General features: G+C 41.3%; 2 pseudogenes; both read left to right on the top strand.

Moving 5' to 3' along the window:
- The first annotated feature begins 8,617 nt into the window (after positions 1-8,617).
- Positions 8,618-12,503, top strand: LOC113009587 (TBC1 domain family member 2A-like; annotated as a pseudogene).
- Positions 12,504-21,628: 9,125 nt separating this feature from the next.
- Positions 21,629-25,514, top strand: LOC113009556 (TBC1 domain family member 2A-like; annotated as a pseudogene).
- The last annotated feature ends 1,592 nt before the right edge of the window (positions 25,515-27,106 follow it).

Below are 27,106 nucleotides of genomic sequence, written 5' to 3'. Positions count from 1 at the left end.
CCTTTCCACCTGCGTGTGTCCATGCAGGAAGCTGACCAGCATCGCCTTCAACGACATGAACCCATTCCCCAGCCGGCTGCTGAGGAACCGGCGAGTGCTCCACCTGGAGCGCCTGCAGGCAGAGCTGCGTGAGCTGGAGGAGCAGCACAAGGAGTTCATCACCGAGAGCGTCGTACGGAAAGACAAAGAGCTCGACGTCATGGTGAGCGAGGATGACGAGGACCTCTGATCACACGGGACGCTTCAGCTGCTCACTTCGAGACGACGATGAGTTTTCCATGAGTTCAAGAGAATTTTACTAAACCGGCTGTTAACTGGTTTCCTTCACACCAAACACAGGATTGTGTCAGGTTCACCATCTCTACTAACACTACAAGGAAACAGACGCATACAGATTTAACTGCATCACATCTCTGAAACAAGCTTGCAGTAAACAAATGTGTACTGTGTTCACGTGTGTAATAAGTCAGGCTGCAGAAATGTGCAGATGTATTTCAGTGAATTCATTTGGATTAATATGTGATAGCTTATTTATTTCATTGCATCTTTTGCTTTATACCTAAAAATGCGTGACATTTCTAAATGTAGTCACATCCCTATGAAACATGGTTGATTATCAGCTGTAGTCACAGCTGGTGATAAAGTAATTAAATGTCCAGCTATTCAAAAATAGGGCATTCTGCACAATGAGTACTTTTTGGTACTTGAAGTATATTTTGATGCTGATGCTTCAGGGCATTGTGCTGCATTGTCGAAGCTCTCTGGGCTTCCGGTTAGAACGACCTCACAGTGTTTTATTTTGATCTGGTGTAAAGTGCATTGTGCAGAAATGACAGCATGATAGTCACATGATAAAACTGACTTTTCTTTTCTTTTTTTAAATTTTACTGGGTGTGCATCTTGTTCAAATGTCTTTTTCAGCATTTGTACATAAATATTCTGTATATAAATATTTGATTTTCATTTATTTTACAGAGTCCTTTATTTTGTTTCACAAATATGACATTCATGTCAAATGACATCTGCAGACTTTATAATGACCAGCAGGGGGCAGTGTATTGCAGTCTATGAGAACATTTACTGAGACCTGTTTCATGCACTAGTTTCATGTCTCATTGAATCCAACATGATGTTGATTTTGTAAATTAAGGTCACATCTTCATCACATCTAATTTCAAAACACTGATCAATTTTTTTTAAAAATGAATTCCATACCAATTGCAGGAATAAAATAGGAATAAATAACAAACGAGAAATACATACAAAACAAGAGAAAGGCACACATGAGAGAACAGGTCACATGACAGCACAGCATTATCTACCCACAATTTGAACTAAATAACAGATAGCACAGGCAATGAAAACAAACGGAAATCAGAATAAATTTAAAAACTTTTATTGATGTTAACTTGAAGTGCTGAATTAGCCCTGTTGTCAGTTCAAATCACTTCAATCTATAGCGCACTTTAAGGTCTTTAGACCTTAAAAAGGAATACACTGCAAGGTAAGCTTGCAGCATCTTACTTTAAGGTCAACTGTGAAACTTTGTGGAAAGCCTGAGACAAGTTGATGAGTCAGTGAAGCGCACTTCCTTCTGATGACGGCTATACTGAGGTGAGTTTTTAAGCATATCCTGAACTTTATTCATTATTAGACTTCTGACACCTGGCAAATAAACTCTAATGCGATATGAGAACATAACAGCAAAAAGCCAGTAGCTGGTACATGAATGGATAAAAATTGGATCCCTCTTATATTACGTTGTTTTGAACCTAACCGCATCCACTGAATTAATGCAGTTTTCAGGACAGTAAAAACAGAGAACTCTGATATACACAATTTCTGATTGCTGATAGTGTTTCTTAATGCAAAATGGGCTTCCATTTAAAATGCAATTGCTTTATGTTCGATCTTTAGCGAAGAAGGGTCATTTTTGATTCTGTGGACAAGGGATGCAAATGGAATGTGAAGGCAACAGGTAGTAGGGTGAATTAGGGTTTCGTGTGGTCTTCAGTGCATGAATTTTATTGCCACTTTATTTCAACTTTTTATTAATGTACTCAAAAGAAAAACAAGAACCACAAAGGAGATTCTTGTGATTCTTGTTTGTGCTATCTGTTTGTGAAAGAAAGCACATTTTACCACATCATACTGTGTTTGCTGCCATTTATTTTACTCGTCCTGCCTGAGTGTCTGGGCTGCGTTTGTCTGTGCACCTTTGTTCTGGCCTTCTGCTGATGGGTTTCACATGCTGGGCTTTCCCTCTTGGTCCACACCCAGCAGCCTGCTGCTGACCACACACAGCCTACAAACTGATCCATCCATGCATCCATCCATGCATGCATGGCCTGGTTATTGTTGAGTTATCACCTCCAGCTCCTTGCTCATAACCAGGTAGATACTGGGCTGGGCCTGATCTCTGAGCTCAATAACAATGACAAAAATGCCAAACACTTTACTCTTCATGGTAAAAAATGTTTATAATACAGTAAAAACTGGATGTAGCCAAAATCAGTGTTTTATATACAGTGTAAGTGAACAACATTGCTACACTGCTGGTGTTTGATTGATAGAGGCTTTCTTTATAAGAACTATGATATCATTTCTTTTGCTGATTAACAGTTTTTATATAATTTTTATATCATATATAGCTTTCAAGAAGCCAAAGATCACTGGACGAAAAGACTACAGACCTGTGGCTCTGACATCTGGTCAGGAAGTCTTTTGAGCGCCTGGTTCTCTCCTATCTTAAGACCCTCACGGCCCCCCTCCTGGACCCCCTGCAGTTTGCATACAGAGCCAACAGGTCTGTAGACGATGCCATCAACATGGCCCTACACTTTGTCCTGCAGAATCTATGCTAGGATCCTGTTTGTGGACTTCAGCTCTACCTTCAACACCATCCTTTCAGACCTTCTTCAAGGATTGCTTTCCCAGATGAATGTGCCTGATCCCATCTGCCGGTGGATCACTGACTTCCTGACGGACAGGAAGCAACCAGTGAGGCTGGGGAAGAATGTCTTGGACTCCCGGACCATCAGCACCAGCTCCCCTCAGGGCTGTGTTCTTTCTTCTATGCCCTTCTCCCTGTACACCAACTGCCGCACCTCCAACCACCAGTCTGTCAAATTAATTAAGCTTGCAGATGACACCACCATTATTGGACTCCTCTCAGACGGGGATAAGTCTGCCTACAGGATGGAGGCTGAACATCTGGTGTCCTGATGCAGCCGCAACAACCAGGTGCTGAATAAGTGTTATTTTCATTTACCACTGGCCCAAGTACATTTTTATTGGCTTGTGAACAAAGCTGTAGTTTTTGTATTTTTAAATATTAACGCAATTTAATTGAGACATTATTTATATTATTTCACTTTCAATGTGAAAAATGCTGTAAAAACGTTGAAAATAATGGTCACCCCTGTTCGCTGCAATGTAAAATAGTACAACTGCTGTCAGCCTTCATTAAGTTGCATCATTTAAACATTTTCATATTTTTATTCAACTTCTGCAGGATGCTTTGATGAAAGACTCCCTTTTCCCAAGTAGAGGCTTTACTAGAGGTCACAGGAACAGCGCTGCTGTTTTGGATGCGGAAAAATGTTGTCTTTCACTCTACCTGAGCTCAGTGTCTCAGTAAGGGCTCTGCCTCATTGTAGCTGACGCTGAAATGTTTGTGTGGGTTGCCATGACAACACCAGAAGTGCATCTGAGATCGTGTCCAAATTCATGGGCTGCATCCTCCTGAGGACTCGGTGTTCTGACAAAACGTCTTACTTTGGCAAAACGTCCTACCGTAAGTAGTTCATGCGTTCTCGGCGGCTCTAGTGACCCTCGAACTCTCGGCTAGCTATCGAGGTGGTGGATAACATACGTCTCCCCCACAAGAGCACGAATCTACAACTTTTCTACTACTGGTTTTACAAGGCGTACACGGTAAAAACATTATGCTGTTATTTGTTAAGCACTTGTGCATCTTGTGAAAAGAAATAAGTGGCTGAGATGGATGTCATATGTGCTATTGATATTATTTTACTCGTTTCTAGTTTTCACGGTGCTCCATGATTGTGAGAGGAATAAAAAAGAATTGTGGACATCAGTACGAAGCATGGATTCTTTTGACCAGAGTAGATACACTGGTCCCTTGAATATACTAATCTTTTTGAGGTGGGTGACTGTTCCTGTGTATTTACAGAAACAATGGTTGTGATAACCTCAGCTGTTTCAGAGGGTGACTGTTCGTTGCTTTGCGCACTTTTAAATCTGTACACAATGGTTTGTTCCCTTTATGTGTTCTGAGGTTTAAACAAAGATGTACTAGATGTATTATACCGGTCCCTCGAATCTACAAATCTTTTAGATGTGGATGACTGTTCATTTTCATCTGTGTTTACAGAAACACTGGGTGTTGGAACCTCAGTAGTTTCTTTTTGGCTGACAGACTCTGGAGCTGTACAAGAGGAATAAAGAGCTGCAATGCTTTTGTGAACCTGACCTGGGAAGGGAGAGAAATATATTTTTGTTTTGTTTTTGTTTGTCTTCTTGTTTTATTTGATTCCTTGTGGGATTTGGATCCAACAAGTAAAGTATGCATATTATGCACACACACAAACACACATGCAGCTATTACCATTTCATGTATTCTTGAATAAAGACATTGATCTGACACATTTAAAATGCAGCCAATTGTTTTTATTGTTATATTATTAAGAAAAAAGAAAAGGTGGGGTTGGGGGGATGTAAAGAAGAGCTTAAAGGAAAGGGCTAGAGGAGAGAAAACCCCAACAATTAGCAGGGCATTTTTTTACTTGGACAAATTGTTAATAAAGTTTCCATATCTGTAACAATGATGACAGTATAATTGTTTATAAACAATTATATTGACAACTATATGTGTCCAGTATGTTGGCTCATTTTCTTTTACTTTTTGCATTTGAAAATAAAAGTTGGGCTGATTTTGACACCATTACAAGAAGTGTTGTTAATGATTCTTTTTGAATTAAAATCAGGTTACCACAAATTGTTTTTGAATTTAATTTAATTTGAAATGTTTGTCAGTGGGTAAACAATTCGTAATGCAAAGTCAGAAACATCGAGTTATTCTTGTACTGCATGCTTGCAATAAATAAGTTGTCCTAACAGTCAGTCAAAGAAGCTTGGAAAGAAAAGCGTCTGGACTTCTTTGAGTTGAAGTGACTGATATATATATTTTTTATCTGTTTGTTTTGTTGGTTTTTGTTTTTTGCCCTTTATCACCATTCCTCTTCCCTGCTGTTTTTCTTTCCCTCTTTCTTTCTCCCCTTTCTTTCCCCCAGTCATGTCTGTCCTATGTGTAGCAAGTGAAAATAAAATAAAAAATAAAAACAAAGGTGAATCAAATAGACCAATACGGCAAGGCCGGGATGGTCCATTTGGTAAAGTAAATCCGTTAGTTATATTTAACATAATGTTAAATGGCAACATTCTGTTTACAATGTTACCATTTTACATTGTGTTAAATGGTAACATTCTGTTTACAATGTTACCATTTTACATTGTGTTAAATGGTAACATTCTGTTTACAATGTTACCATTTCACATTGTGTTAAATGGTAACATTCTGTTTACAATGTTACCATTTTACATTGTGTTAAATGGTAACATTCTGTTTACAATGTTACCATTTTACATTGTGTTAAATGGTAACATTCTGTTTACAATGTTACCATTTTACATTGTGTTAAATGGTAACATTCTGTTTACAATGTTACCATTTTACATTGTGTTAAATGGTAACATTATGTTTACAATGTTACCATTTTACATTATGTTAAATGGTAACATTCTGTTTACAATGTTACCATTTTACATTATGTTAAATGGTAACATTCTGTTTACAATGTTAACATTTACATTATGTTAAATGGTAACATTCTGTTTACAATGTTAACATTTACATTATGTTAAATGGTAACATTCTGTTTACAATGTTACCATTTTACATTATGTTAAATGGTAACATTCTGTTTACAATGTTAACATTTACATTATGTTAAATTGTAACATTATGTTTACGATGTTACCATTTTACATTATGTTAAATTGTCAGTAGGCCTGGTACCGGAACCGGTACTGGACCCCCTTTTACTTTCAGCCATCAGAAGAGGGTACACTGTGGTCATAACAATACTCAGACTGTAGCATTTAAAGGTCCCAAAGTGTACCAGGAAAATATCCCCCGCACGATTACACCAGCAGCCTGAATTGTGAATGTGAGGGAGGATGGATCCATGCTTTCATGTTGTTCACTCCAGGCTGATATAAAAATGATATAACTAATACTACTTCTACTAATAATGACAATAACAACATAATAATAATAATGTCAAAAATACCAGTAATAATAATAACAATAACAACATAAACAACAACATTACTACTAATAATAATAAAGATAAACAAATGTATTAAAAAATTAATAATGATAATAATAATAATAAAACTGATCATAACAGTAACAATATCAATCATAACAACAACAGTACTAACAACAATAATAACAATAACAATGAAGGTGTTGCTGCAGATCTGAGTCCCGACTCTGCTGCCTTTCTAGTGCGGCAAAGAAAGTAAGAAATAGAAAAAGAAAAACACAAATAAACTGAGTGTGAGGGTTTTTCTACAAGTTACACTGAATATTTGCACAGACATGCTGACTGTTTGCTGGGAGACGTCACCTGTCTTTTATAGAATAGCAGGTAAGCTGTTCTCTGCCGCTGCTCACACACAGACTCACACGTGGTCTGGCAGACCAACTCGTCATCGTACGTGAGCCGGCTGTCTGTGACGTCGTCTCTTCCGCTCATCTGGTGAACGCCGTCACAGACGTAATGTCCTGAGAGGAGAAGGCGCACTTATTAACGTCTCATAAACTTTCAAAGTTGACCTGCATTCAGCACATGTGTCTGAAAGCACCCACTCACTGCTGTAAGCTGCGGAGCCCAAACGACTGATCACGCTGACCAACAAATAGCGAGCAGTTTCCTGGGAGAGGGCAGCGGCACCACCCGTTAGCTTAGAAATGGGCTCCATCCATACTTGAAATGAACGGTGTGCCTTTTCCCTTACCTCTTCAGTAAAGGCTGTGTCCTGGCTGATCACCAGCTGCTGTGTCAGAACAATGGGGCTGTTCTTCTTCTCCACGGTGAACGATGGAGTGAACGTAAACCACTTCAGCTGGAGGATCAGCACACTGAAAGAGATGAGACAAAGAGGAGAGGCTCAAAGGAAGATGCAAGGAGGACATGACATGAACAAAACTGACACCGACTGAACTGTGGTGGTTTGAGGCCTTTGGGGACCGATTTGAGGTTACTCACTTTGGCAGGTTCAAGAACAAAAGCTCCTCTTTGATCTTCTTAGCTCCGCACTGGCATTCGTAGTCCAACAGGCCGCCCTGCAGCAGGGAGCAGGAGGAACAGGTGCATTAGAGTTAAACTCTTTTACAGATGAATTCACATATTCGTGGGAGCAAGCCTGTTCACAGAATAGAGTCTAAACGAGCTCTTACTTTCAGACTCCAGCCCCGCCCTTCAGCAGCATCCTGCTGGCTGGCACAACCTTGCCATTGGCTGCTGCCAGGGACTCAACAGGTTAGAACAAAAATATAAATATTATATCTGAGTTCTTATGTGGACCCGCCTTCCAGGCAGAACCTCACCTTCCATGAATGTCCACAGGTTAGCGGCCCTCGCTCTGCTGGTCCTCCAAAGTAAGAAAAAATGAGGAAAAAATAAGGAGCAGACCAAGCAAAAGAGGGTATTTAAAGAGACAGTGCTCTTAAGGTGCATTTTTGGCGAGTTTTATTATCTAAATGTCATTGTGTCACTTTCTTATGAGGCTTCAGTGAACTGAAAAAGCTTCTGGGATGAGAGGCGAAACGTCTTCAAAAAAGTTAAAGAAGTCCGGTTGCTTTTTTCCCCCAAGCTCCTTAGAGTTCTCTGAAAATGGTCAGGTAGAAGGACTGGACTGAAAATGAGTAAAAAAGCAGCCAAAGCCCAAGGAAGTTGAAAGACTGGAAACTATTGCTGAGGTCATGTCAGTGTAAAAAGTTACCTACAAGTCTGGCACCTTGGAAGCAAAACATAAAGAAATAAGGTGTAAGGCCAAATGTTTGGTCCTGCAGCCAACCGGACCATGAAATATAGAGCACAGGTGAACAAAGTGAGGCAGCAGTTTGCTGATTTCCACCTTGTGCCTTTCATGTTGATCAGCTTAGTAGTTTGCCAGCTTTCTAGCTGTTAAAGACTTTTGGCGAGAGGTTATTCATATTTGAACTCTAATTGAACCCCTCTTTTTTTTACTGTTTTTTTGTTTGTTTGTTTTTGGGTTTTTTTGTTGTCTTAGATGGCCTGACTCAGCAGGTGGGGGCAGTTTCTGAGTTTACCTTCGTTCAAACAGTGCAGAAATGGTTTCGCTATGCTCCAGACCGGATGGGTGGTGCAGGACGCCCGATATCCAGCCCCATCATGGAGTAAACTAAAAACAGTAAATAATACATTTAACAAACAAGCAAGCTCTAAATTTAAGCGGAGAGACTGCAGACATAGCCGCACCATTCCAGGGATTTTTGGTTAGCATGAGGGGTCTAGCCAGGACCCTTACTGGATACTGGGTGGGAATCGAACGTGCGACTCCAAAGATGTGTAGTATTACCACTACACTATCCAGCTGCGCTACACTATCCAACAAAAAAAGTTTTTAGAAAATTTGATAAAGTCTGATGCTTAATATTGTAGGGATATTAATCTCCCTATGATATTAATACGGATTAATAACACAGAGAAGTCATACTTCTGTTATGACAGAATTAATTGGGTAAATTATATTTACAATTGTAACATTGTAAACTTAATGTTACGATTTTACATTATGTTGCAATTTAACATAATGTGAAATTGTAACATTGTAAACATAATGTTACAATTTTACAATTGTAACATCCATCCATCCATCCATCTTCATCCGCTTTATCCGAGGTCGCGGGGGCAGCAGCCTAAGCAAAGAGGCCCAGACCTCCCTCTCCCCAGCCACCTCCTCCAGCTTATCCGGGGGAACACCGAGGCGTTCCCAGGCCAGCCGAGAGATATAATCTCTCCAGCGTGTCCTGGGTCTGCCCCGGGGCCTCCTCCCGGTGGGACATGCCTGGAACACCTCACCCAGGAGGCGCCCAGGGGGCATCCTTGTCAGATGCCCGAACCACCTCAGCTGGCTCCTTTCGATGTGGAGCAGCAGCTGCTCTACTCTGAGCCCCTCCCGGACGGCCGAACTTCTCACCCTATCTCTAAGGGAGAGGCCAGCCACCCTTCGGAGGAAGCTCATTTCTGCCGCTTGTATACGCGATCTCGTTCTTTCGGTCACTACCCACAGCTCGTGGCCATAGGTGAGGGTAGGGATTGTAACATTGTAAACATAATACAATTTTACATTATGTTACTGTCAGAGTCGGACGGTGCCCCGACCGGTCGACCTGTGTGTGTGTGTGTTTTTTTGTTCTCCTCTCTCGCTCCGCTTTTTCTCCGCTGCGATTGTTACGCGGTCGCGTAGCAACGGGAGACCTCCGACCCGTAAGTGCTGCCGCTCTGAGCTGCCTACTAAGCCTGGACGCGATCGAGACGGAGAGACGGAAGGGGACACTTCACTGATTCTAGGGAGTTTTGTGGACACACGAGGGGAGACGGGGAGAGGAGCACTGAAGGGACTTGCACTGTGGATAACTGTGGATTGATTTTGGCTTCACTGTAAATAAAGACACTGTTCAACTTAAACGAGAGGTCCGCGTCTAGGTTCGCTAACTCACCACCCTTAACAGCTACAATTTAACATCATGTAAAATTGTAACATCATGTTACAATTTGTAAATTGTAACATTGTAAACATAATGTTACAATTTTATATGATGTTAAACTGTAACATAAAGTAAAATTGTAACATTATGTTTACGATGTTACAATTTTACATTATGTTAAATTGTTACATAATGTAAAATTGTAACATTATGTTTACAATGTTACAATTTGTAAATTGTAACATTGTAAACATAATGTTACAATTTTACTTTATGTTAAACTGTAACATAATGTAAAATTGTAACATTATGTTTACAATGTTACAATTTTACATTATGTTACATTGTAACATAATGCTTAACAGATAATGGTTATCCTCTTTTTATATCATACATCATTGTCTCTGTAGGAGGGTCTGGAGCACTCCCTGCTGAGCCGCTGGGTTCAGTACCTTGCAGGCAGGTCCGACGATGACTTCATCATCTCACCTGAGCTCAAAATTCTGGTGCGTGAAGGCGTCCCTCGGGAGTATCGGCAGAGAGTGTGGCGCTGTTTGGTCCGAGCCAGAACTTTGACAAGCCAAGAGTGCCACACGCAACGCTATCAGCAGGTACAGCTGTAGAGAGAGAGAGTGCTTTATCCGCACCTGAGCACAGGTGGCTCCTCCTTCTTCCTGTTGGGAATGCTGGCGAGCACTCAGTAATCCTGTTCTGTTTCCAGCTGTGTGAGAAGAGTCGGACAGCTCCTAATCCTGCCTCCAGGCAGGTCCAGCTGGACCTTCACCGAACCCTGACGACCAATCAGCACTTCTCCTCGCTGTCCAGCCCCGCCCTCCAGCCCCGCCCTCCAGCAGCTCCGCCGCATCCTTCTGGCCTTCTCCGGGCATAACCCTGCCATTGGCTACTGCCAGGTACTCAACAGGTCAGAACAAAAGTATAAATTTTATATCTGAGTTCTTATGTGGACCCGCCTTCCAGGCAGAACCTCACCTTCCATCAATGTCCACAGGTTAGCGGCCCTCGCTCTGCTGGTCCTCCAAAGTGACGAAGACGCCTTCTGGTGTCTGGTGGCAGTGGTGGAAGCCATCATGCCTCAGGACTACTACACCAAGAATCTGGTGGCCTCTCAGGTCAGCAGACACACTCACCTGCTTGCCTGCTGTGATCTGTTTTAGTGATCAGTGAGGCTGATCTCTGTGAGTCTTTGTGCTCAGGCGGACCAGCGCGTGCTGAAGGACTTCATGGCGGAGAAGCTTCCTCGCCTGGCATCTCACTTTGAGGATCACAACATTGACGTCTCTCTGGTCACCTTCAACTGGTTCCTGGTGGTTTTTGTGGAGAGTCTGCCCAGCGACATCCTGATGCCTCTGTGGGACGCCTTCCTGTATGAGGGTACCAAGGTACCATACACCCGAACACACCATGACAGAAATGCAGACAACACTTGAATGCACCACAGTAGTGTCCATGGAAACAAAAATGATTTTGTTTTCACCTTTAGATGTCTTTATTTACATTTTAGGAGTAATAAGACATTGTTTACTAAGCATGGGGAACTGTCATGTGACATGAAATAGGAGTGGGAAAGCAGATCATTCTAGTAACGACCTCACAGTCTACCACAAGCAGCGTAAATCCAGACGATGAGCGGGACAATGGCTTTGGGCTTGTTTCTGCAATGTGACAAATGCAGCGCAGCTTTTACATCGTTTGTCTCAGGAAATAAAATCACAGTTCAGACACAGAAATATATACCACACAGGGATAAATGCTGACAACAGCTTCAGCCACGTAGATCCAACCCAAAAGTTTAATTTAAACTTAAAGCTCAACTACCAAGTAAGTTAATATTATCTGGCAACTGAGGAACCAAGTGGCTTATTGGAAATCGATCAGAGCTGTAATGAGTAAAGGGCCCAACTGCACCACAACTGAAAGAGTAATTTTATGACTCACCTCCTCAAAGTTTCCAATTAATTGTGTGGCGTGAGTGTCCTGTTATGAAATGCGTGTCTGTGCTGCAGGTGATCTTCAGATACACTCTGGCTCTGTTCAAATACAAAGAGGACGACATCCTGAAGATTCACGACAGCGTGGAGATCTACCAGTACCTACGCTTCTTCACAAAGACCGTCTCCAATGCCAGGTACGCACTCGCCTCCACCCGCCTTAATCTACGAGCTGTTACACTCTCAGAAGTGTAGCGGATGTAGCTGTTGAATCTTTGAGCTTCAAACCCTTTTTACTGAAATTTTGTGAGAAGTTTAAATTTCCCTGATCACAGTAACAACGATTTAAAGATTTTTAAGTATCTGCAGCTCTCGGATACATGTGGTCCAGTCAGTCCAGTATTTCCTGCTCAAACTGCAGTACCTGAAGTATCAAGCAGCATAAAACAGAAACACTCAAGCTGATCAGTTTCCAGTTCCTCTGTGTTGGTGATCGAGTCCTTTCCACCTGCGTGTGTCCATGCAGGAAGCTGACCAGCATCGCCTTCAACGACATGAACCCATTCCCCAGCCGGCTGCTGAGGAACCGGCGAGTGCTCCACCTGGAGCGCCTGCAGGCGGAGCTGCGTGAGCTGGAGGAGCAGCACAAGGAGTTCATCACCGAGAGCGTCGTACGGAAAGACAAAGAGCTCGACGTCATGGTGAGCGAGGATGACGAGGACCTCTGATCACACGGGACGCTTCAGCTGCTCACTTCGAGACGACGATGAGTTTTCCATGAGTTCAAGAGAATTTTACTAAACCGGCTGTTAACTGGTTTCCTTCACACCAAACACAGGATTGTGTCAGGTTCACCATCTCTACTAACACTACAAGGAAACAGACGCATACAGATTTAACTGCATCACATCTCTGAAACAAGCTTGCAGTAAACAAATGTGTACTGTGTTCACGTGTGTAATAAGTCAGGCTGCAGAAATGTGCAGATGTATTTCAGTGAATTCATTTGGATTAATATGTGATAGCTTATTTATTTCATTGCATCTTTTGCTTTATACCTAAAAATGCGTGACATTTCTAAATGTAGTCACATCCCTATGAAACATGGTTGATTATCAGCTGTAGTCACAGCTGGTGATAAAGTAATTAAATGTCCAGCTATTCAAAAATAGGGCATTCTGCACAATGAGTACTTTTTGGTACTTGAAGTATATTTTGATGCTGATGCTTCAGGGCATTGTGCTGCATTGTCGAAGCTCTCTGGGCTTCCGGTTAGAACGACCTCACAGTGTTTTATTTTGATCTGGTGTAAAGTGCATTGTGCAGAAATGACAGCATGATAGTCACATGATAAAACTGACTTTTCTTTTCTTTTTTTAAATTTTACTGGGTGTGCATCTTGTTCAAATGTCTTTTTCAGCATTTGTACATAAATATTCTGTATATAAATATTTGATTTTCATTTATTTTACAGAGTCCTTTATTTTGTTTCACAAATATGACATTCATGTCAAATGACATCTGCAGACTTTATAATGACCAGCAGGGGGCAGTGTATTGCAGTCTATGAGAACATTTACTGAGACCTGTTTCATGCACTAGTTTCATGTCTCATTGAATCCAACATGATGTTGATTTTGTAAATTAAGGTCACATCTTCATCACATCTAATTTCAAAACACTGATCAATTTAAAAAAAAAATGAATTCCATACCAATTGCAGGAATAAAATAGGAATAAATAACAAACGAGAAATACATACAAAACAAGAGAAAGGCACACATGAGAGAACAGGTCACATGACAGCACAGCATTATCTACCCACAATTTGAACTAAATAACAGATAGCACAGGCAATGAAAACAAACGGAAATCAGAATAAATTTAAAAACTTTTATTGATGTTAACTTGAAGTGCTGAATTAGCCCTGTTGTCAGTTCAAATCACTTCAATCTATAGCGCACTTTAAGGTCTTTAGACCTTAAAAAGGAATACACTGCAAGGTAAGCTTGCAGCATCTTACTTTAAGGTCAACTGTGAAACTTTGTGGAAAGCCTGAGACAAGTTGATGAGTCAGTGAAGCGCACTTCCTTCTGATGACGGCTATACTGAGGTGAGTTTTTAAGCATATCCTGAACTTTATTCATTATTAGACTTCTGACACCTGGCAAATAAACTCTAATGCGATATGAGAACATAACAGCAAAAAGCCAGTAGCTGGTACATGAATGGATAAAAATTGGATCCCTCTTATATTACGTTGTTTTGAACCTAACCGCATCCACTGAATTAATGCAGTTTTCAGGACAGTAAAAACAGAGAACTCTGATATACACAATTTCTGATTGCTGATAGTGTTTCTTAATGCAAAATGGGCTTCCATTTAAAATGCAATTGCTTTATGTTCGATCTTTAGCGAAGAAGGGTCATTTTTGATTCTGTGGACAAGGGATGCAAATGGAATGTGAAGGCAACAGGTAGTAGGGTGAATTAGGGTTTCGTGTGGTCTTCAGTGCATGAATTTTATTGCCACTTTATTTCAACTTTTTATTAATGTACTCAAAAGAAAAACAAGAACCACAAAGGAGATTCTTGTGATTCTTGTTTGTGCTATCTGTTTGTGAAAGAAAGCACATTTTACCACATCATACTGTGTTTGCTGCCATTTATTTTACTCGTCCTGCCTGAGTGTCTGGGCTGCGTTTGTCTGTGCACCTTTGTTCTGGCCTTCTGCTGATGGGTTTCACATGCTGGGCTTTCCCTCTTGGTCCACACCCAGCAGCCTGCTGCTGACCACACACAGCCTACAAACTGATCCATCCATGCATCCATCCATGCATGCATGGCCTGGTTATTGTTGAGTTATCACCTCCAGCTCCTTGCTCATAACCAGGTAGATACTGGGCTGGGCCTGATCTCTGAGCTCAATAACAATGACAAAAATGCCAAACACTTTACTCTTCATGGTAAAAAATGTTTATAATACAGTAAAAACTGGATGTAGCCAAAATCAGTGTTTTATATACAGTGTAAGTGAACAACATTGCTACACTGCTGGTGTTTGATTGATAGAGGCTTTCTTTATAAGAACTATGATATCATTTCTTTTGCTGATTAACAGTTTTTATATAATTTTTATATCATATATAGCTTTCAAGAAGCCAAAGATCACTGGACGAAAAGACTACAGACCTGTGGCTCTGACATCTGGTCAGGAAGTCTTTTGAGCGCCTGGTTCTCTCCTATCTTAAGACCCTCACGGCCCCCCTCCTGGACCCCCTGCAGTTTGCATACAGAGCCAACAGGTCTGTAGACGATGCCATCAACATGGCCCTACACTTTGTCCTGCAGAATCTATGCTAGGATCCTGTTTGTGGACTTCAGCTCTACCTTCAACACCATCCTTTCAGACCTTCTTCAAGGATTGCTTTCCCAGATGAATGTGCCTGATCCCATCTGCCGGTGGATCACTGACTTCCTGACGGACAGGAAGCAACCAGTGAGGCTGGGGAAGAATGTCTTGGACTCCCGGACCATCAGCACGAGCTCCCCTCAGGGCTGTGTTCTTTCTTCTATGCCCTTCTCCCTGTACACCAACTGCCGCACCTCCAACCACCAGTCTGTCAAATTAATTAAGCTTGCAGATGACACCACCATTATTGGACTCCTCTCAGACGGGGATAAGTCTGCCTACAGGATGGAGGCTGAACATCTGGTGTCCTGATGCAGCCGCAACAACCAGGTGCTGAATAAGTGTTATTTTCATTTACCACTGGCCCAAGTACATTTTTATTGGCTTGTGAACAAAGCTGTAGTTTTTGTATTTTTAAATATTAACGCAATTTAATTGAGACATTATTTATATTATTTCACTTTCAATGTGAAAAATGCTGTAAAAACGTTGAAAATAATGGTCACCCCTGTTCGCTGCAATGTAAAATAGTACAACTGCTGTCAGCCTTCATTAAGTTGCATCATTTAAACATTTGCATATTTTTATTCAACTTCTGCAGGATGCTTTGATGAAAGACTCCCTTTTCCCAAGTAGAGGCTTTACTAGAGGTCACAGGAACAGCGCTGCTGTTTTGGATGCGGAAAAATGTTGTCTTTCACTCTACCTGAGCTCAGTGTTTCAGTAAGGGCTCCGCCTCATTGTAGCTGACGCTGAAATGTTTGTCTGGGTTGCCATGACAACACCAGAAGTGCATCTGAGATCGTGTCCAAATTCATGGGCTGCATCCTCCTGAGGACTCGGTGTTCTGACAAAACGTCTTACTTTGGCAAAACGTCCTACCGTAAGTAGTTCATGCGTTCTCGGCGGCTCTAGTGACCCTCGAACTCTCGGCTAGCTATCGAGGTGGTGGATAACATACGTCTCCCCCACAAGAGCACGAATCTACAACTTTTCTACTACTGGTTTTACAAGGCGTACACGGTAAAAACATTATGCTGTTATTTGTTAAGCACTTGTGCACCTTGTGAAAAGAAATAAGTGGCTTAGATGGATGTCATATGTGCTATTGATATTATTTTACTCGTTTCTAGTTTTCACGGTGCTCCATGATTGTGAGAGGAATAAAAAAGAATTGTGGACATCAGTACGAAGCATGGATTCTTTTGACCAGAGTAGATACACTGGTCCCTTGAATATACTAATCTTTTTGAGGTGGGTGACTGTTCCTGTGTATTTACAGAAACAATGGTTGTGATAACCTCAGCTGTTTCAGAGGGTGACTGTTCGTTGCTTTGCGCACTTTTAAATCTGTATACAATGGTTTGTTCCCTTTTTGTGTTCTGAGGTTTAAACAAAGATGTACTAGATGTAATATACCGGTCCCTCGAATCTACAAATCTTTTAGATGTGGATGACTGTTCATTTTCATCTGTGTTTACAGAAACACTGGGTGTTGGAACCTCAGTAGTTTCTTTTTGGCTGACAGACTCTGGAGCTGTACAAGAGGAATAAAGAGCTGCAATGCTTTTGTGAACCTGACCTGGGAAGGGAGAGAAATATATTTTTGTTTTGTTTTTGTTTGTCTTCTTGTTTTTTTTTTATTCATATTTTGAATGGACAGAAACGTTAACAAATATACAACTGGAATAATCATACTGTCAGTTCTCTGTCCGTTTCTTAACAACAACCAACAAATAAGGACTAACAGTAACTAAGACAAACAGACAAACAAACAAACAAACAAACAAAAAAAAACAAAACAAAACAAAACAAAACAAAACAAAAAACCCAGGAGAAACAAAATGATATACCGCCTCCTGGGAAACATCAGCAAAAACAAAAGTAATGGGGGCAAAACACCCAGGTGCCTAAAAACAAAACATAACCTTGACCACTGATGACATTAAGACAATTTCTTCCCTCTACTGACTTTCAAAGTAAAAAAAAAAAAAAAAAAAAAAAAGACAACAACAAAAATACCAATGACACATGAACCCCCCCCCCCCCCCCCCAAAAGAACATTTATCATAATATCTAGGAGACATTGTCGATGTACACCAAAAAAGGACCCCAGACCTGCTCAAAAATGTCTTCTCTCCCCTTAATTCTGTACATAACCCGTTCATATGATGCCATCTTAGACATTTGTTCAGTCCATTCCATGAGAGAACAGGGGCTGGATGACTTCCAGTGCCTAAGTATTATCCTGCATCCAGTTATGAAAGCCAGACGCATCCACAATCTCTGTTTTTTTGAAAGGATAATTTGTCTTCTTGTTTTATTTGATTCCTTGTGGGATTTGGATCCAACAAGTAAAGTATGCATATTATGCACACACACAAACACACATGCAGCTATTACCATTTCTTGTATTCTTGAATAAAGACATTGATCTGACACATTTAAAATGCAGCCAATTGTTTTTATTGTTATATTATTAAGAAAAAAGAAAAGGTGGGGGTGGGGGGATGTAAAGAAGAGCTTAAAGGAAAGGGCTAGAGGAGAGAAAACCCCAACAATTAGCAGGGCATTTTTTACTTGGACAAATTGTTAATAAAGTTTCCATATCTGTAACAATGATGACAGTATAATTGTTTATAAACAATTATATTGACAACTATATGTGTCCAGTATGTTGGCTCATTTTCTTTTACTTTTTGCATTTGAAAATAAAAGTTGGGCTGATTTTGACACCATTACAAGAAGTGTTGTTAATGATTCTTTTTGAATTAAAATCAGGTTACCACAAATTGTTTTTTAATTTAATTTCATTTGAAATGTTTGTCAGTGGGTAAACAATTCGTAATGCAAAGTCAGAAACATCGAGTTATTCTTGTACTGCATGCTTGCAATAAATAAGTTGTCCTAACAGTCAGTCAAAGGAGCTTGGAAAGAAAAGCGTCTGGACTTCTTTGAGTTGAAGTGACTGATATATATATTTTTTGTCTGTTTGTTTTGTTGGTTTTTGTTTTTTGCCCTTTATCACCATTCCTCTTCCCTGCTGTTTTTCTTTCCCTCTTTCTTTCTCCCCTTTCTTTCCCCCAGTCATGTCTGTCCTATGTGTAGCAAGTGAAAATAAAATAAACAATAAAAACAAAGGTGAATCAAATAGACCAATACGGCAAGGCCGGGATGGTCCATTTGGTAAAGTAAATCCGTTAGTTATATTTAACATAATGTTAAATGGTAACATTCTGTTTACAATGTTACCATTTTACATTGTGTTAAATGGTAACATTCTGTTTACAATGTTACCATTTTACATTGTGTTAAATGGTAACATTCTGTTTACAATGTTACCATTTTACCTTGTGTTAAATGGTAACATTCTGTTTACAATGTTACCATTTCACATTGTGTTAAATGGTAACATTCTGTTTACAATGTTACCATTTTACATTGTGTTAAATGGTAACATTATGTTTACAATGTTACCATTTACATTATGTTAAATGGTAACATTCTGTTTACAATGTTACCATTTTACATTGTGTTAAATGGTAACATTATGTTTACAATGTTACCATTTTACATTGTGTTAAATGGTAACATTCTGTTTACAATGTTACCATTTTACATTGTGTTAAATGGTAACATTCTGTTTACAATGTTACCATTTTACATTGTGTTAAATGGTAACATTCTGTTTACAATGTTACCATTTCACATTGTGTTAAATGGTAACATTCTGTTTACAATGTTACCATTTTACATTGTGTTAAATGGTAACATTATGTTTACAATGTTACCATTTACATTATGTTAAATGGTAACATTCTGTTTACAATGTTACCATTTTACATTGTGTTAAATGGTAACATTATGTTTACGATGTTACCATTTTACATTATGTTAAATTGTCAGTAGGCCTGGTACCGGAACCGGTACTGGACCCCCTTTTACTTTCAGCCATCAGAAGAGGGTACACTGTGGTCATAACAATACTCAGACTGTAGCATTTAAAGGTCCCAAAGTGTACCAGGAAAATATCCCCCGCACGATTACACCAGCAGCCTGAATTGTGAATGTGAGGGAGGATGGATCCATGCTTTCATGTTGTTCACTCCAGGCTGATATAAAAATGATATAACTAATACTACTTCTACTAATAATGACAATAACAACAAAATAATAATAATAATAATGTCAAAAATACCAGTAATAATAATAACAATAACAACATAAACAACAACATTACTACTAATAATAATAAAGATAAACAAATGTATTAAAAAATTAATAATGATAATAATAATAATAAAACTGATCATAACAGTAACAATATCAATCATAACAACAACAGTACTAACAACAATAATAACAATAACAATGAAGGTGTTGCTGCAGATCTGAGTCCCGACTCTGCTGCCTTTCTAGTGCGGCAAAGAAAGTAAGAAATAGAAAAAGAAAAACACAAATAAACTGAGTGTGAGGGTTTTTCTACAAGTTACACTGAATATTTGCACAGACATGCTGACTGTTTGCTGGGAGACGTCACCTGTCTTTTATAGAATAGCAGGTAAGCTGTTCTCTGCCGCTGCTCACACACAGACTCACACGTGGTCTGGCAGACCAACTCGTCATCGTACGTGAGCCGGCTGTCTGTGACGTCGTCTCTTCCGCTCATCTGGTGAACGCCGTCACAGACGTAATGTCCTGAGAGGAGAAGGCGCACTTATTAACGTCTCATAAACTTTCAAAGTTGACCTGCATTCAGCACATGTGTCTGAAAGCACCCACTCACTGCTGTAAGCTGCGGAGCCCAAACGACTGATCACGCTGACCAACAAATAGCGAGCAGTTTCCTGGGAGAGGGCAGCGGCACCACCCGTTAGCTTAGAAATGGGCTCCATCCATACTTGAAATGAACGGTGTGCCTTTTCCCTTACCTCTTCAGTAAAGGCTGTGTCCTGGCTGATCACCAGCTGCTGTGTCAGAACAATGGGGCTGTTCTTCTTCTCCACGGTGAACGATGGAGTGAACGTAAACCACTTCAGCTGGAGGATCAGCACACTGAAAGAGATGAGACAAAGAGGAGAGGCTCAAAGGAAGACGCAAGGAGGACATGACATGAACAAAACTGACACCGACTGAACTGTGGTGGTTTGAGGCCTTTGGGGACCGATTTGAGGTTACTCACTTTGGCAGGTTCAAGAACAACAGCTCCTCTTTGATCTTCTTAGCTCCGCACTGGCATTCGTAGTCCAACAGGCCGCCCTGCAGCAGGGAGCAGGAGGAACAGGTGCATTAGAGTTAAACTCTTTTACAGATGAATTCACATATTCGTGGGAGCAAGCCTGTTCACAGAATAGAGTCTAAACGAGCTCTTACTTTCAGACTCCAGCCCCGCCCTTCAGCAGCATCCTGCTGGCTGGCACAACCTTGCCATTGGCTGCTGCCAGGGACTCAACAGGTTAGAACAAAAATATAAATATTATATCTGAGTTCTTATGTGGACCCGCCTTCCAGGCAGAACCTCACCTTCCATGAATGTCCACAGGTTAGCGGCCCTCGCTCTGCTGGTCCTCCAAAGTAAGAAAAAATGAGGAAAAAATAAGGAGCAGACCAAGCAAAAGAGGGTATTTAAAGAGACAGTGCTCTTAAGGTGCATTTTTGGCGAGTTTTATTATCTAAATGTCATTGTGTCACTTTCTTATGAGGCTTCAGTGAACTGAAAAAGCTTCTGGGATGAGAGGCGAAACGTCTTCAAAAAAGTTAAAGAAGTCCGGTTGCTTTTTTCCCCCAAGCTCCTTAGAGTTCTCTGAAAATGGTCAGGTAGAAGGACTGGACTGAAAATGAGTAAAAAAGCAGCCAAAGCCCAAGGAAGTTGAAAGACTGGAAACTATTGCTGAGGTCATGTCAGTGTAAAAAGTTACCTACAAGTCTGGCACCTTGGAAGCAAAACATAAAGAAATAAGGTGTAAGGCCAAATGTTTGGTCCTGCAGCCAACCGGACCATGAAATATAGAGCACAGGTGAACAAAGTGAGGCAGCAGTTTGCTGATTTCCACCTTGTGCCTTTCATGTTGATCAGCTTAGTAGTTTGCCAGCTTTCTAGCTGTTAAAGACTTTTGGCGAGAGGTTATTCATATTTGAACTCTAATTGAACCCCTCTTTTTTTTACTGTTTTTTTGTTTGTTTGTTTTTGGGTTTTTTTGTTGTCTTAGATGGCCTGACTCAGCAGGTGGGGGCAGTTTCTGAGTTTACCTTCGTTCAAACAGTGCAGAAATGGTTTCGCTATGCTCCAGACCGGATGGGTGGTGCAGGACGCCCCATATCCAGCCCCATCATGGAGTAAACTAAAAACAGTAAATAATACATTTAACAAACAAGCAAGCTCTAAATTTAAGCGGAGAGACTGCAGACATAGCCGCACCATTCCAGGGATTTTTGGTTAGCATGAGGGGTCTAGCCAGGACCCTTACTGGATACTGGGTGGGAATCGAACGTGCGACTCCAAAGATGTGTAGTATTACCACTACACTATCCAGCTGCGCTACACTATCCAACAAAAAAAGTTTTTAGAAAATTTGATAAAGTCTGATGCTTAATATTGTAGGGATATTAATCTCCCTATGATATTAATACGGATTAATAACACAGAGAAGTCATACTTCTGTTATGACAGAATTAATTGGGTAAATTATATTTACAATTGTAACATTGTAAACTTAATGTTACGATTTTACATTATGTTGCAATTTAACATAATGTGAAATTGTAACATTGTAAACATAATGTTACAATTTTACAATTGTAACATCCATCCATCCATCCATCTTCATCCGCTTTATCCGAGGTCGCGGGGGCAGCAGCCTAAGCAAAGAGGCCCAGACCTCCCTCTCCCCAGCCACCTCCTCCAGCTTATCCGGGGGAACACCGAGGCGTTCCCAGGCCAGCCGAGAGATATAATCTCTCCAGCGTGTCCTGGGTCTGCCCCGGGGCCTCCTCCCGGTGGGACATGCCTGGAACACCTCACCCAGGAGGCGCCCAGGGGGCATCCTTGTCAGATGCCCGAACCACCTCAGCTGGCTCCTTTCGATGTGGAGCAGCAGCTGCTCTACTCTGAGCCCCTCCCGGACGGCCGAACTTCTCACCCTATCTCTAAGGGAGAGGCCAGCCACCCTTCGGAGGAAGCTCATTTCTGCCGCTTGTATACGCGATCTCGTTCTTTCGGTCACTACCCACAGCTCGTGGCCATAGGTGAGGGTAGGGATTGTAACATTGTAAACATAATACAATTTTACATTATGTTACTGTCAGAGTCGGACGGTGCCCCGACCGGTCGACCTGTGTGTGTGTGTGTTTTTTTGTTCTCCTCTCTCGCTCCGCTTTTTCTCCGCTGCGATTGTTACGCGGTCGCGTAGCAACGGGAGACCTCCGACCCGTAAGTGCTGCCGCTCTGAGCTGCCTACTAAGCCTGGACGCGATCGAGACGGAGAGACGGAAGGGGACACTTCACTGATTCTAGGGAGTTTTGTGGACACACGAGGGGAGACGGGGAGAGGAGCACTGAAGGGACTTGCACTGTGGATAACTGTGGATTGATTTTGGCTTCACTGTAAATAAAGACACTGTTCAACTTAAACGAGAGGTCCGCGTCTAGGTTCGCTAACTCACCACCCTTAACAGCTACAATTTAACATCATGTAAAATTGTAACATCATGTTACAATTTGTAAATTGTAACATTGTAAACATAATGTTACAATTTTATATGATGTTAAACTGTAACATAAAGTAAAATTGTAACATTATGTTTACGATGTTACAATTTTACATTATGTTAAATTGTTACATAATGTAAAATTGTAACATTATGTTTACAATGTTACAATTTGTAAATTGTAACATTGTAAACATAATGTTACAATTTTACTTTATGTTAAACTGTAACATAATGTAAAATTGTAACATTATGTTTACAATGTTACAATTTTACATTATGTTACATTGTAACATAATGCTTAACAGATAATGGTTATCCTCTTTTTATATCATACATCATTGTCTCTGTAGGAGGGTCTGGAGCACTCCCTGCTGAGCCGCTGGGTTCAGTACCTTGCAGGCAGGTCCGACGATGACTTCATCATCTCACCTGAGCTCAAAATTCTGGTGCGTGAAGGCGTCCCTCGGGAGTATCGGCAGAGAGTGTGGCGCTGTTTGGTCCGAGCCAGAACTTTGACAAGCCAAGAGTGCCACACGCAACGCTATCAGCAGGTACAGCTGTAGAGAGAGAGAGTGCTTTATCCGCACCTGAGCACAGGTGGCTCCTCCTTCTTCCTGTTGGGAATGCTGGCGAGCACTCAGTAATCCTGTTCTGTTTCCAGCTGTGTGAGAAGAGTCGGACAGCTCCTAATCCTGCCTCCAGGCAGGTCCAGCTGGACCTTCACCGAACCCTGACGACCAATCAGCACTTCTCCTCGCCGTCCAGCCCCGCCCTCCAGCCCCGCCCTCCAGCAGCTCCGCCGCATCCTTCTGGCCTTCTCCGGGCATAACCCTGCCATTGGCTACTGCCAGGTACTCAACAGGTCAGAACAAAAGTATAAATTTTATATCTGAGTTCGTATGTGGACCCGCCTTCCAGGCAGAACCTCACCTTCCATCAATGTCCACAGGTTAGCGGCCCTCGCTCTGCTGGTCCTCCAAAGTGACGAAGACGCCTTCTGGTGTCTGGTGGCAGTGGTGGAAGCCATCATGCCTCAGGACTACTACACCAAGAATCTGGTGGCCTCTCAGGTCAGCAGACACACTCACCTGCTTGCCTGCTGTGATCTGTTTTAGTGATCAGTGAGGCTGATCTCTGTGAGTCTTTGTGCTCAGGCGGACCAGCGCGTGCTGAAGGACTTCATGGCGGAGAAGCTTCCTCGCCTGGCATCTCACTTTGAGGATCACAACATTGACGTCTCTCTGGTCACCTTCAACTGGTTCCTGGTGGTTTTTGTGGAGAGTCTGCCCAGCGACATCCTGATGCCTCTGTGGGACGCCTTCCTGTATGAGGGTACCAAGGTACCATACACCCGAACACACCATGACAGAAATGCAGACAACACTTGAATGCACCACAGTAGTGTCCATGGAAACAAAAATGATTTTGTTTTCACCTTTAGATGTCTTTATTTACATTTTAGGAGTAATAAGACATTGTTTACTAAGCATGGGGAACTGTCATGTGACATGAAATAGGAGTGGGAAAGCAGATCATTCTAGTAACGACCTCACAGTCTACCACAAGCAGCGTAAATCCAGACGATGAGCGGGACAATGGCTTTGGGCTTGTTTCTGCAATGTGACAAATGCAGCGCAGCTTTTACATCGTTTGTCTCAGGAAATAAAATCACAGTTCAGACACAGAAATATATACCACACAGGGATAAATGCTGACAACAGCTTCAGCCACGTAGATCCAACCCAAAAGTTTAATTTAAACTTAAAGCTCAACTACCAAGTAAGTTAATATTATCTGGCAACTGAGGAACCAAGTGGCTTATTGGAAATCGATCAGAGCTGTAATGAGTAAAGGGCCCAACTGCACCACAACTGAAAGAGTAATTTTATGACTCACCTCCTCAAAGTTTCCAATTAATTGTGTGGCGTGAGTGTCCTGTTATGAAATGCGTGTCTGTGCTGCAGGTGATCTTCAGATACACTCTGGCTCTGTTCAAATACAAAGAGGACGACATCTTGAAGATTCACGACAGCGTGGAGATCTACCAGTACCTACGCTTCTTCACAAAGACCGTCTCCAATGCCAGGTACGCACTCGCCTCCACCCGCCTTAATCTACGAGCTGTTACACTCTCAGAAGTGTAGCGGATGTAGCTGTTGAATCTTTGAGCTTCAAACCCTTTTTACTGAAATTTTGTGAGAAGTTTAAATTTCCCTGATCACAGTAACAACGATTTAAAGATTTTTAAGTATCTGCAGCTCTCGGATACATGTGGTCCAGTCAGTCCAGTATTTCCTGCTCAAACTGCAGTACCTGAAGTATCAAGCAGCATAAAACAGAAACACTCAAGCTGATCAGTTTCCAGTTCCTCTGTGTTGGTGATCGAGTCCTTTCCACCTGCGTGTGTCCATGCAGGAAGCTGACCAGCATCGCCTTCAACGACATGAACCCATTCCCCAGCCGGCTGCTGAGGAACCGGCGAGTGCTCCACCTGGAGCGCCTGCAGGCAGAGCTGCGTGAGCTGGAGGAGCAGCACAAGGAGTTCATCACCGAGAGCGTCGTACGGAAAGACAAAGAGCTCGACGTCATGGTGAGCGAGGATGACGAGGACCTCTGATCACACGGGACGCTTCAGCTGCTCACTTCGAGACGACGATGAGTTTTCCATGAGTTCAAGAGAATTTTACTAAACCGGCTGTTAACTGGTTTCCTTCACACCAAACACAGGATTGTGTCAGGTTCACCATCTCTACTAACACTACAAGGAAACAGACGCATACAGATTTAACTGCATCACATCTCTGAAACAAGCTTGCAGTAAACAAATGTGTACTGTGTTCACGTGTGTAATAAGTCAGGCTGCAGAAATGTGCAGATGTATTTCAGTGAATTCATTTGGATTAATATGTGATAGCTTATTTATTTCATTGCATCTTTTGCTTTATACCTAAAAATGCGTGACATTTCTAAATGTAGTCACATCCCTATGAAACATGGTTGATTATCAGCTGTAGTCACAGCTGGTGATAAAGTAATTAAATGTCCAGCTATTCAAAAATAGGGCATTCTGCACAATGAGTACTTTTTGGTACTTGAAGTATATTTTGATGCTGATGCTTCAGGGCATTGTGCTGCATTGTCGAAGCTCTCTGGGCTTCCGGTTAGAACGACCTCACAGTGTTTTATTTTGATCTGGTGTAAAGTGCATTGTGCAGAAATGACAGCATGATAGTCACATGATAAAACTGACTTTTCTTTTCTTTTTTTTAATTTTACTGGGTGTGCATCTTGTTCAAATGTCTTTTTCAGCATTTGTACATAAATATTCTGTATATAAATATTTGATTTTCATTTATTTTACAGAGTCCTTTATTTTGTTTCACAAATATGACATTCATGTCAAATGACATCTGCAGACTTTATAATGACCAGCAGGGGGCAGTGTATTGCAGTCTATGAGAACATTTACTGAGACCTGTTTCATGCACTAGTTTCATGTCTCATTGAATCCAACATGATGTTGATTTTGTAAATTAAGGTCACATCTTCATCACATCTAATTTCAAAACACTGATCAATTTTTTTTAAAAATGAATTCCATACCAATTGCAGGAATAAAATAGGAATAAATAACAAACGAGAAATACATACAAAACAAGAGAAAGGCACACATGAGAGAACAGGTCACATGACAGCACAGCATTATCTACCCACAATTTGAACTAAATAACAGATAGCACAGGCAATGAAAACAAACGGAAATCAGAATAAATTTAAAAACTTTTATTGATGTTAACTTGAAGTGCTGAATTAGCCCTGTTGTCAGTTCAAATCACTTCAATCTATAGCGCACTTTAAGGTCTTTAGACCTTAAAAAGTAATACACTGCAAGGTAAGCTTGCAGCATCTTACTTTAAGGTCAACTGTGAAACTTTGTGGAAAGCCTGTGACAAGTTGATGAGTCAGTGAAGCGCACTTCCTTCTGATGACGGCTATACTGAGGTGAGTTTTTAAGCATATCCTGAACTTTATTCATTATTAGACTTCTGACACCTGGCAAATAAACTCTCACGCGATATGAGAACATAACAGCAAAAAGCCAGTAGCTGGTACATGAATGGATAAAAATTGGATCCCTCAGGGAGGCGCCACCACTTGATCTTCTCCACCGTCGTGGTTGGTGTTCTTCATCGTCGTTGGCCAAGGTTG

This window comes from Astatotilapia calliptera, chromosome 2, assembly GCF_964374335.1.
Source record: "Astatotilapia calliptera chromosome 2, fAstCal68.1, whole genome shotgun sequence".
Taxonomy (NCBI): domain Eukaryota; kingdom Metazoa; phylum Chordata; class Actinopteri; order Cichliformes; family Cichlidae; genus Astatotilapia; species Astatotilapia calliptera.
The sequence above is the reverse complement of the archived record's forward strand: the minus strand, read 5'-3'. Positions and strand labels throughout refer to the sequence as shown.